Source organism: Adiantum capillus-veneris, chromosome 3, assembly GCF_014529385.1.
Source record: "Adiantum capillus-veneris isolate H3 chromosome 3, ASM1452938v2, whole genome shotgun sequence".
NCBI classification, from domain to species: domain Eukaryota; kingdom Viridiplantae; phylum Streptophyta; class Polypodiopsida; order Polypodiales; family Pteridaceae; genus Adiantum; species Adiantum capillus-veneris.
In genome coordinates, this window is record NC_140933.1 from 172,128,168 (window position 1) to 172,141,955 (window position 13,788).

The window sequence follows — 13,788 nt, forward strand, 5'->3', positions numbered from 1 at the left end:
GTGTAGATTGCTTAAAGAGCACATACTACCAGCTGACGATGTGATGCCAGATTTCCAAGATGAAGCAAGAAAGATTTTGCGAAACTTGGGGATGGATTATAATTCTATCCACGCTTGTCCTAATGACTGCATTCATTTCAGAGGGGAATACATAGACATGGAGAAGTGTCCGAAATGTGATTCCGAAAGATATCGAGTAGATCTCCACGGGACAAAAATTCCACAAAAGGTTTTGCGAAATTTTCCTCTGCTTCCTCACATCAAGCATTTCTTCGAATGTCAGTCCATGGCCGCCCTAGCATCATGGCATGAGGAGAATAAATCTTCGGATGGTGTGCCGAATTCCTGCAGATTGCGCAGCCTGGAAACATATAGATGGAACATGGTCGGATTTTGCCAGGGAAGCTCGAAATTTGCGCTTAGGCCTGGCTATGGATGGCATAAATCCATTTGGTCAAAGATCAACATCTTACAGTGTATGGCCCGTTGTCATCGTCAACTACAACATTCCCCCGTGGTTGACTACGAAGAAGGGGCACCTATGGCTAAGCTTGATTGTGCCAGGGCGATATAAAGTGGAGAATATGGATGTGTATCTTTGTCCACTATTGGAAGAGCTACAACAATTGTGGATTGGCATAGAGGTGGTGGATATGAGCCAACACACAGGACGACGGAATGCTTTGATCAGAGGCATTCTAATGTGGACCATGCATGACTATCCCGGGCTAACAGAATGCTCAGGTGATCTATTGACACTCCTCACTCAGACACTGTAAATCTTGTTTTTTCCCATAGTTGATCTATTATCATGTGTATACATGCAGGGCTTCAAACAAGTGGATACAGAGCATGTGTCACATGTGGACCTAGACTGAATGCACATAGGGCGCCCTCACTGAAGAAGCAAATCTACGAAGGTCATCAAGCGTATCTTCCAGAGAATCATGTGTTACGCGACGGCTTTTTGGGAAGAGAGCCACCAAGGATGTCTGCACAAGCATGGTTAGAGCAGAAGGAGATGTGCGATGACGGATTGCCTCCAGGGATGAAGAGACTATCTCTATGGTACGAGTTACCATACTGGCCCCGACTCATGATCAATCACTTGCTCGATCCAATGCACATATTCAAGAATGTGGGTAATCTACTATGGGACCATCTGACCGGCAAGAAAGATACTTTGGGATCCAGAGTTGACCTTAGAAATGTGGATCGTATGGAGCAATATTGGCCGCAAACAGCGTCTGATGGATTGATAAAACTCCCTAAAGCACCATGGATTTTCACAGGATCCCAAGAACGCAAAGTAAAAGAGACCATTCGATCTTTGCGGACCCCCACTGGCGTAATGCACTCGCTCCGAACGTGTTTTACTAAAGAAGGAAAGCTTACCGGTTTGAAGTCACACGATTGGCATAAAATGTGTCAGGTACGTTCATAGTGGACTTTAATATCATTGCATAAAATGTGGAATTTAATATCATTGCTGCACATACTTTATAGTTTATTTTACCGGTTTCCATTGAGGGATGTTTGTCTCTCGACATCCGTAACACAATCTACAAACTTGCAAAGCTGGTGCAATGGATCTCACAAAAGGAGATCAACGTAGACTCCATACCATTCGCAAAACTAAACGCTGCGGAGGTTGTGTGCATGTTTGAGAAACATTTTCCTACTACCATGCTAACCATTCAGGTGCATCATCTTGTTCACATAGTTGATGAGGTGGAAATAGTTGGCACAGTTCATTCCAGATGGATGTTCTTCTTAGCACGTTTCATGAAAATGCTTAAGGGATATGTGCGTCAAAAGGCACGTCCAGAGGGTAGCATGGCAGAAGGTTGGTTGGTATCAGAGTCCCTAGTGTACATTGGAGAGTGGCTAGACGGATTTGATAAAGCCCGGGACACGCTATGGCGAACCATAGATGATGAGCGCATATCTGGGATTGTCATGTGCAATCTCGGTGTTGAGAAGAAGATGACGGAAGATCTAGAGGCTAAAATCAACCGATTTTGCATGCTTCACAATCCAGTGATGCAAAAGTGGATTTCACAATATGAGGATGCAAAGCAAGAGCGACAAAGGGCACGAATCGAGTGGAGACGGGGAAAAGCTCCGTGCTGTAAAAGCTCTGGCTCTCTAAGTACCTTCCATGGTGTATAACGCTCTTTTCTACTCGCGCTCACATCTTTTGATTGAAAATTCTGAGTTTTCGACTTGCCTCTTCTATCACTCAATTCATTGCGTCATTGTATTTATATGCGTCATTACGTCATTGTATTTAATGGTCTTTGCGTCATTGTCTACTCTATTCATTCAATATAAAGTTTAAATATTCGTGTGTTTAACGCAGGTATGGATGATGAGGAGTTTCTTTCTTCTTTGTCACCGCAGCAGAGACAGTGGTACGTGGAGAGTCATCGCTCTAGCGCATCATCGCGCGTTCCTACTCCATCCGCATCTCCCTCTCTTTCGGAGCATTCGGCATGCTCCGAAGCTTCGGTGTTGACGAGACGATCTTCACACTCATCTAGACACCGACGCTCTAGTGGTGGCGGTGGCGGTTGTTGTGGGGATTCTGCCGCCGATGCCTCCACACCACCTCGTGTTCGACGAGGCTCTTTACCCTCCCCTTCTTTGCCCGCCCCCACACCAGCCACAGCATCGCCATCTACGCCAGGTTTTGCGCGGCTGACTGTTCCTAGAAGCTACACACCTCTACCTACTCCGCTAGGAGCCACCCCACTCGACACTCCTCGCTTCGGGGCCCAGACGCCGGTGGAGACACCTGACGTCCGTACCCCCATCGACACGCCGCTAGAGACCCCTGCCGAGACACCTGGGTTCGTCATCGGCCAGATGGCTTGCCTTACTCCGTCGACTTCAGCGGCGGCATCATCATGGATGATGATGGCAAGAAGGTGATCTCGCGCATGCGTGGTCTTTGCTCTCAGTTGTTTAGACACTACATACTAAACAAATGGAGTGAAGTACCAAGTGATTTAAAAGCCAGAGTCATCAGCATACTTCATGATGAGTTTCCCGTTCCAACACGGGATCAGCGCTTCAATGAAGACCTGATGAAGATTCGAATGCGCGAATACTGCAAACACAAGCGTTCCGAAGTGCAAAAAGCAATCAAGCATGGGTGGAACGGGCCAGATTGGCTGGCCAAAGAAGATTGGAAGACTGCGAAGAAAGCACCGCGCGAGAATCCCGACAAGTGGAAGCAACAAAAGGATGCAGCTAGAGTGCGAGTAGAGGCAGGGAGCTCGCACCACTTGGGGAGTGGTGGATGGGAATCATTTGAGGCCGATTTTGTAAGTGTTTTCGCATTGCTCTTTATGTTCGATAGTTTAGGGTTTATGAATTTTTTAATTCTAACATAATGAAATCTTTGTATGTTTTGACAGTGGTCGATGACAGGACGTGATCTCACACCGTACGAGCGCGAGTACGCAGGCAGGAAGGGCTTAAGCGCCCTGATGGACATTCTCAGTTCTCGCGGCGGCATGGTTAGTAGTAGGGTTTACTCTTTTCTATTTTTTGTATTGTTTTATAAATGTCGTTATATGTTTATACTTACTGAAAGCTGTCTTATTGTCTTTTTTTGCAGAATCCGACAGATACGCCGCTTGGATGCGATGAGACGTCTGACTAGAGGACGTCAGTTTAGCCGTAGCTAGATAGCATTAGTTTAGGGTTTCTCATAGCTTATGTATCATGAGACGGATTTTATACGTCTTTTTGAACCATGTATATTATTACATTTGTCACCGCAGTTCATTTTGCAAATCAATTCTTTATGCCTATGATGTTGTACAATTCTCATTATTACATTTGCCAATCAATTCATTTTGCCTATGATGTGTACAATTGTCAATTTTACGCTTGTCAATTTTGCAAACAATGCATCTTGTGGGTGACTATTTTGGGTCTATTATCTACCCTTGCACTTTTTTTAAAAAGTGAATCAAGTACAATATGGTTGATGGGTGGCAGGGCATTCAATGCCCTATCACCAAAAAAAATTCTCTCAGGCGTCGCTATAACCGTCGCTATTTATGGCTCTGGAGCGTCGCTATAAGCGTCGCTATAGACTTCTGTGTAAACGTCACTATAACCGTCGCTATGAGCGTCTCTATATAGCGACGCTTATAGCGACGCTCTCGTAGCGACGCTATTAGCGACGGTTTTAGCGACGCCGGGGGTTATAAAAACCTAGTGTATTTCCTTCGCTAACAGCGTCACAAGAGCACACAACCTCTTGTAGTGCTATGCACTAAAATGGGTTGTATGAGCCATATATCTGATTTTAGCACATAGTATGGGCCTTAACTGCCCATATCATGTTGGATGATTTTGTAACAGTACAGGGGTGAACTAATGATTCTCACCTCCACCCATGAAAATTCTTGTGTTGGTTTGGGTGGCGGTCCCGAACCATACTATGTGCTAAAATGGACCGTATGTCTCATACGACCCATTTTAGCACATATTATGGGCCTTGATTGCCCATACCATATTGGATGGCTGTGAAGTATTGTAGGGAACGGAGAATAGTGCTCACCCCCACTTGTGCAAAGTCATGTGGAAATCCAATATGGTTTGGGTAGTCTCGAACCATACTATGCGCAAGAATGGGTCGTATGGCTCATAGGACCGTATGGCTCATATGGTCCATCTTAACGCATAGTATGGGCTTTGACCGCCCAAATCATATCAAATAGCTTTGAGACTTTTCATGAATAAACGAATAATACTCAAACTTTTCCATGCCAAGTCTTATGGCCATCCAATATGGTTTGAGAGGTCTTGACCCATACTATGTGCTAGAATTTCTTGTATGAACCATATGTCGCATTTTAGCACATAGCATGGGCCTTGACTGCCCATACCATATTAGATGGCTGCGAAAATTTTTAGGGGTGAAAATATTATATTCTTTCACACTCATGAAAAGTCTTGTATCCACCCAATATAGTTTGGGTATTCCCGACCCATACTATGCGCTAAAATGGGTCGTAAGGATCATACGTCCAATTTTAGCGCTTAATATGGGCCTTGATCGCCCTACAATATCAGATGCTTGTGTAACATTGCAAGAGTGAGTTAATGGTGATCAGTCCCATCCATACAGAGTCTTTTGGCCATCCAATATGTTTTGGGAGATCTGTAACCATACTATGTGCAAAAAAGGACTGTATGTCTCACACGGCCCATTTTAGCACATATTATGGGTCCTAATCTCCCATACCATATCGAATGGCTATGAAAATTTGTAGGGATGAAAGAATAGAGCTTATACCCACCTGTACAAGGTCTTATGTCCATCCAATATGGTTTCAATGGTCTTAAACCATATTATGCGCTAGAATGGATCGTATGTATCATATGGTCCATTTTAGCGCATAGTATGGGCTTTAACCACGCAAACATATGGAATAGCTGTGAGACTTTGCACGAGTGAGGAAATAGTACTCAACCTTGCTCATGGAAAGTTTTATGGTCATCCAATATGGTTTGAAAGATCTCAACCCATACTATGTGCTAAAATTTGTTGTATGAGCCATATGTCTCATTTTAGTACATAGTATGGGCCTTGACTGCCAATACCATATCGGATGGCTGAAAAATTTTGTAAGGGTGGAAAAATTATACTCTCCCCAACTCGTGCAAAATCTTCTGACCATCCAATATAGTTTGGGCAATCTGGACCCATACTATGCACTAAAATGGGCCGTATCGCTCATACACTACAAGATATTATGTGCACTTGTGACACCTTTAGCGACGGAAATACATTGGGTTTTTTTACTCCCCGAGGTCGCTACCACCGTTGCTAAAACCATCGCTATGCAAACGTTGCCATATGCATCGCTAAACTGCGATGCATATAGAGACTCCTATAACGACGTCTATAGCGACAATTGCAGTCCTTCTATAGCGACACTTATAGCGACGTTGCAAAACCTTATATAGAGACGCTTATAGCGACGGCCGAGAGTAAAATTTTTTGGGTGGTAGGGTATTGAATGCTTCGCATCCATCAACCATATTGAATGTTTCTAGAATAAGGTATACTTAAATGAATCCAAGATAAGCACAAATTCATCCAATATGTTTTGGGAGGTCTGTAACTATACTATGTGCAAAAAAGGACTGTATGTCTCACACAACCCATTTTAGGACATGTTATGGGTCCTAACTGTCCATACCATATCGAATGGCTATGAAAATTTGTAGGGATAAAAGAATAGAGCTTATACCCACCTATACAAAGTCTTATGTCCATCGAATATGGTTTCAACGGTCTTAAACCATACTATGCGCTAGAAGGATCGTATGTCTCATACGGTCCATTTTAGCGCATAATATGGGCTTTAACCACGCAAACCATATGGAATAGCTGTGAGACTTTGCACGAAAGAGGAAATAGTACTCAATCTTTCTCATGAAAATTCTTATGGTCATCCAATAAGGTTTGAAAGATCTCGACCCATACTATGTGCTAAAATTTGTTGTATGAGCCATATATCTCATTATAGTACATAGTATGGGCCTTGACTACCAATACCATATCAGATGGCTGAAAAAATTTGTAAGGGTGGAAAAATTATACTCTTCCCCACTCGTGCAAAGTCTTCTGGCATCCAATATAGTTTGATAAATCGGGACCCATACTATGCACTAAAATGGGCTATATCGCTGATACACCACTACAAGAGGTACTTAATAGTAGAGACGCTCGTTGTGCGACGCTCAAACATGAAAAACACGGGCGTCTCTATAAGCGTCTTTATAGGCGTCTCTATGTTACTTGTCACTATGTTACAAGTAACATAGCGACGCCTATAGCGACACTTATAGCGACGCCGCAAGGGCTAAAAAAATTAACCGAGAGCGTCCGAAAACTCAGATCTCATATCTGAGTTTTTGGCGCACGTTCAAGCAAGCAAGGTAACGCTCTCCCTCTCTCTCTCTCTCTTTCTTCTCCACACACACACACACACAAGGAGAGGAAGGAGAGCCAGGTATGCTCCTTCCCTCTCCTCACTCTCATGTTCCCTTCCCCTCTTTCTCTCTCCCTCTCTCTCTCTCACACACACACATTGTGTTTTTGAGAGAGAGAGAGAGATAGAGAGAGAGTACAAGCATAAACAAAAAACGCACACACACATGCATAAACAAAGAATGCACACACACATTGAGAGAGGAAAAGAGAGAGAGAGAGAGCATACATAAACCAATAAACAAATAATGCACACACACATTGAGAGAGGAAAAGAGAGAGAGAAAAGAAGAAGAAGAAGAGAGTCTTAGCATCATAGGAAACTATCCCAAGAGACCTTAAAGATCTAGTCGACAGGAGTTGAACTCAAGACCTGTTATTCATGAGGGAAATGGCATAACCAATCTATCACACTTCGGTGATAGAGCAGTTATACCATTTTTCTCCTTTTTTTATTGGCGTGCACACACACCCAAGAAGAAGAGAGTTTAATTTAACGTCGTAGGAAACTAATTAAAGAGATATAAAAATCTAGCCGACGAGGAGTTGAACTCAAGACCTGTTATTCAAGAGAAAATGGCATAACCAATCTACCACACTTGGGTGATAGAAAGGTTATACCATTTCTTTGTTAGTTCGTTCCACCCTAAAATGTCGACGTTTACACCATGTTGTTGTGTATGACTTATACTACAACGAACAAAGATTATGAGTGGCCATTCAAACATCTAGAAATCCGTGAGTCATACATTGCAAACTTACCTTGGTCAGGAAACCCTGAGAGTACTCCCACTCCTCCTCAATGGCTCTCCAGACCCGCTGGATAATGCATCGATGGTCATCTTTTTCGTCTCCATTCTTGCTTTGCATCCTCGTATTGTGAAATCCACTTTTGCATCGCTGGATTGTGAAACATTCTAAATCAATTGATTTTAGCCTCTAGATATCCTGTCATCTTCTTCTCAATAGCGAGATTGCATATGACAATCCCAGATGTGCGCTCATCATCCATGGTTCGCCATAGCGTGTCTCGGGCTTTATCAAATCCGTCTAGCCACTCTTCAATGTAAACTAGGGACTCTGATACTAGCCAACCTTTTGCCATGCTACCCTCCGGACGTGCCTTCTGATGCACATATCCCTTGATCGTTTTCATGAAACGTTCTAAAAAGAACATCCATATGGAATGTACTGTGCGAACTATATCCACCTCATCAACTATTTGAACAAGAAGATACACTTGAATGGTTAGCATGGTAGTAAGAAAGTTTTTCTCAAACATGCAGCAGCTAGTTTGGCAAATGGTATGGAGTCTACATGGATCTCCCTTTGTGAGATCCATTGCACCATCTTCGCAAGTTTGTAGATTGTCGTACGGACGTTAGAAGACAAACATCCCTCAATGGCCACTGGTAAAATAAACTGCAAAACACGTCTAGCAATGATATTAAAGTCCACACAAAAACTTTTTACACAATTTCCACTATGATATATTCCACTTCAAACATACGTGACACATTTTATATCAGTCGTGTGACTTCAAACCAGTAAGCTTACCTTCTTTCGTAAAAAACGTTCAGAGCAAGTGCATTACGCCAGTGGGGGTCTGCACAGATTGAATGGTCTCTTTTACTTTGCGTTCTTGGGCTCGTGTCAAAATCCATGGCGCTTTAGGGAGTTTTATTAATCGATCAAGTGCTGTCTGCGGCCAATATTGCTCCATATGATCCACATTTCTAAGGTCAACTCGGGCTCTCAAAGTATCTTTCTTGCCGATCACATGGTCCCAAAGCAGATTACCCACATTCTTGAATATGTGCATTGGATCGAGCAAGTGATTGATCATGAGTCTGGGCCAATATGGTAAGTCGTACCATAGAGAGAGTCTCTTCATCCCTGGGGGCAAACCGTCATCACATATCTCCTTTTGCTCTAACCATGCTTGTGCAAAAATCCTCAATATCTCTCTTCCCAAAAAACCGTCATGTAGCTCATGATTCTCTGGAAGATGCGCTTGATGACATGCTTCTTCAGTGAGGGTGCCCGACGTGCATTAAGTCTAGTTCCACATGTGACACATGCTCTGTATCCGCTTGTTTGAATCCATGCATGTATACACATGACAATAGATAAGCTTGAGAAAAACCAAGATTTATAGTGTTTGAGTTTGAGTATAAATCACCTGCGCATTCTCTTAGTCCGGGATAGTCATGCACGGTCCACATTAGAATAACCTGATGCGCTGTGTCAATTATTTTGGCGAACCATGAGGTTCTTTTCTAGTGTACCAATCCTTTAGCACCAAGTTTAAGCTGTGCATATTACAACCTTTGGCAAAAATGTGTGGAAAGCACTTGTTTATTAATTTATTGGAGTTTTTACAATCCTTTGCGTTGTCCATGACTACTTGAATGACATGTTCATCACTAATTTCTTTAATTACATTAATCAAGAACTCAAAAATATATTTGCCACTTTTAATTGCACCAGAACTATCAATCACCTTAATAAACGTTTCTCCCCTTGTACAAACCATCATTACATTGATCAACGGTCTTCTTTGAACATTTGACTAGCCATCACTCACAATTGTGCATCCTAAAAGCGAAATATTTTCAAGTATTATTTTATCAACACGCTCTTTGACTTCGATGTAACATTTGTCCAAGAAAACATTTTGTATCGTGTGATAAGAAGGAGCTAAAAATCCTGGGCCAAACTCACTGATTTTCTTCCAAGCAGCCTTCCAATGATTACTGTCTACCATGACCAAAGAACTTCCAGTGAAGAATATTTCTTTACGAGTGCAGTTTGTGCTTCTTCTAGAGACTGCACTCGAAAGCTTTGATGTAATGATTTTTGATGCATTTGACCAAGTCCACCTTCATTGTGACGCTTAAAAAGAATGCTGCTTGAAATTTCCTCCCTCTACGCAGGTTGATCTCCAACGTTAGTTGGAGTCACTATAGGATCTGGGGAATTAATATTTGGCTATGAGAACTCTTGACTTGCATCCATAGAACTATATATCTGTTGTCTCTTGCCACCCTTTTTGGCGAGCTCTTCTCTCAAATTCTTTGCAATTTCAAGTGCCTAAGCATGTTCACATTTCTTACAGCTCTTTTTAACGCTACCCAGAAAATGGTCCCTAATACGTACTGCACCGCATGATTTTGTTGTGAGATAAAATTTACATTGCCAATCCATATATCGGTCGCATATGTTGTGAGCATAATCCCACTCTTTGCCAAGAGCTTTTTTTTTCTTTGGCTTCTTCGTACCACTTGTGACCACATTTTGCTCCATTGCTTTTAAATTAAAACTGAAGACAAAAGAACCAGATGTTCAGTTTTTGAAACATTTTTCTTCTTTTCAATATATATTAAAAAACCATTCAATATGAAAGTAACCAAAATTCACAATATGAGATTTTCAATGCAGGTTAGTCTATCCACATATGTTACCATATACACGTGGTATAAGTGATGTGTGTGAACACACTAGGACCGTCGGGGCATTTTTTTAATTCCTCTTTAGGAGGTCTTTTCCCCCGAGCATTGTATATACGCCCATCACTCTAGGGCTATCTATCTTTCCATTGCACACTAAGTAACACACTGATCTCTATTGTGTGCCTTGAGCTTCCTTCATCTTCTCCAAGCTGTGTGCATTTCTCTGCAACCCTAATTCCAATAATTGATATCAGAGTAGGTTGCGTCCTCCTGGGCTTAGTCGCTAGTTGCTCCAGCACACGCCTACTCACTTTCTCTAATTTCAGTGAGCTTCGGCTAGCGTCTGCACGTCGACAAATATTTCGGGATGAATCTTAGAGCTCAGTCTGCTCAGATTTTTGATTCGGGCTCATTTCGGCCTTCGTTTCCACTACAGGAAGTGCTTCACAGACTATTTTGTTATTTTGTGCAGATTTTCTGTTAGTGTTGTTTTCTGCATAACAAGTGCCTCACAGTCTTCTACGGTTTGTGTTATATAGCACGGGTTGTTCCCGCTCCATTTCTCCTATTTTCGAGCAGTTTTCACATCAGGTGCAACATTTACTATGGCTAACAACAACACAGATGCCTTCAAGATGTTTACTGCTGAAGACAGGTTGGATGGGTACAATTACCCTATGTGGGCTTATATGATGCAACACGTTCTTTTGTTGAAGGGCATCTGGAATATTGTGCAGGGCATTGATGTACGTCCTGGTTCTGAGGATGTAGGCGATGTTCAGGATGTTGCAGGTCTTGTTGCAAGGATTGCTGCTATTAGAGTTGTTTTGCATACGACAGAACAAGCTCCTTGGGATGTAAAGAATACGCAGGCTCATGCATTGGTTGTGTTGTCTGTGAAGCGCACCATTGTTCCTCACATCCGTTCAACAAAATCTGCAAAACAGGCTTGGGATATTTTGGCTGATCTTTATGCAAGCCGCAATGAGGCTAAAATTGCTTTGCTGCTTAAAGAGCTGTAGTCGAAGATTATGCATGAGGAAGATGATATGGACACTTTCCTTGCTAGTGTCAAGGATATCAATGAGCAACTTATTTTTGTAGGTGAAGTCATTTCAGTCGGTTCCCTTGTGCAGACTGTTCTTGATGCCTTACCAGATTCTTACCAGACTTTTGCTAGTACTTGGAGACTTATGACCCAAGGAAATCCAGAAGTTGTCAAGTTTGATGCATTATGCACATTATTGTTGCAAGAGTCACTTTAGAGAAAAAATAGGACTATACAGCGTGCAATTGAACAGGCTTTTAATGCTTCTCAAAGAAAGGGTGGTAGCAGCAATGCGGCCACTTCTTATGGTTCTGTTGTGAGTAGAAAAACTTTCGTTCCTAACGCTTTTACTGGTAGCAGTTCGTCTGGCAATTCTGGTGATAAGGGCAAAAATAAGATGCATTGCCATTATTGTTAAGCTAACGATCACTTGATCAAGCAGTGTCCTAAGTTGAAGACCGAAGAGGCTAAGAAGAAAGAGGGTGGTTCCACTGCAAATGCTGGTTCCACTACAAATGCAGCCATTGTTGAGTCTTCTGTGAAAGAAGATTGTGATGCTGATGTCAATGCAGAATGGGCTTTTAGTGCAGAGTGCACTTACAATCCTGTTGTCCATGATGCATGCTTGTTAGTTGCTACAGATTCACATGTGTGGTATTTCGACAGTGGTGCTACAAAGCACATTACCTCACATCGTGAATTGTTCACCTCTCTCGAGTCTGTCGCTCATGGGAATTCTGTCACTTATGCCAACAATGCCTCTTATCCAGTCCAGGGAGTTGGAAAGATTGTGCTTACTACTGCTAATGGCAGTTCTTTCACACTTGTTGATGCACTTTATGTACCTGGGATCAAGAAGAATTTTTTGTCTGTATCTGAACTTGCTAAACTTGGACTTGTAGTCAAATTTGTGGATGACAAATGTACAGTTCATGATCTCAGTTTTGGTGATGAAATCGTTGCATCTGGGCTTTTGTGCCGTGGGCTGTATAAGCTCACTTTGTATGACAAGTGTGGAAAAAATTTTGCTAATGCAGTTGCAGATTCAAGGGCTATTTCAGATGCAAAACTTTGGCATGTATGTTTTGGTCATCTGAATTTTGCCAGTTTGCTGCGTTTGCAGAAATCTGATATGGTTGCTTCTTTGCTGCCTCTTGAAGCACCTGTCAAACATGTTTGTGAAGGCTTTATTTTAGGTAAGATACAGCATTCTAAGTTTCGAAAGGATGGTTCAATTCGGGCCACATGCAGGTTGCAATTTGTGCATAGTGATGTTTGTGGACCCATGCGAACTCCGTCCTTGGGCAATTACCTTTACTTCGTGACTTTCATTGATGATTACTCCAGGCATGCATGGGTATTTCCGCTTAAAGCGAAGTCTGAAGTTTTTATGTGCTTCAAAAAATTTCTGGCTATGGCTGAAAATGTCTCGAAATGTACTATGGGCACCCTCCGTTCCAATCAAAGGGGGGAGTATATGTCTCATGAATTTAATGCATTTCTGGCTAGTCGTGGGATAAAACACCAATGTACAATGCCTTATACACCTCAGCAAAATGGTGTTGCTGAGAGGAAAAACAGGTCACTTACGAAAATGGCACGATGTATGGTCAAAAGTCAAGCTTTGCCGCATTATTTCTGGCTTGAGGCCATCATGTGTGCCACTTATGTACTAAACAAGTGTCCTACGAAAGCTTTGCAATCTATTACTCCATATGAAGCATGGCATGATAGAAAGCCTTCTATTGAGCACATGCGTGTTTTTGGCTGTTTGGCATATGCTTTGGTGCCACAAACACAGTGCAAAAAATTGGATGATAAGGCTGTCAAATGTATTATTGTTGGTTATAGTGCTGAAAGCAAAGGTTATTGGTTGTATCATCCGCAAACAAAACATATTCTGGTTTCACAGGATGTAGTGTTTGTGGAAGATTCTGTTCAGCCCTTGCTGTCATGTACTAGAGATAGTAATGTAAGCTCACAAGACATTTATGACACTTTGTTGCCTCTTTTCGGTGGTGGAAATACGAATGTAAGTTCCAATGAGGCAAATGTACAACCTATGGGGGTTTCTGAAAATGTTACAAATCAATCTATTACTGATGCAGATGTACATGATGTACTTGATGAGAAAAGGGCTGAAAATGAGCAGGCTAGAGGTATTGCAAAATGGTTGGTGCACACTTTGCGTGATGGTAAATTTGATGCACCTTTGTCTAGTCGTACCCGTTCAGGCTCTCACCATGCATCTTATGCATCAGATTGTT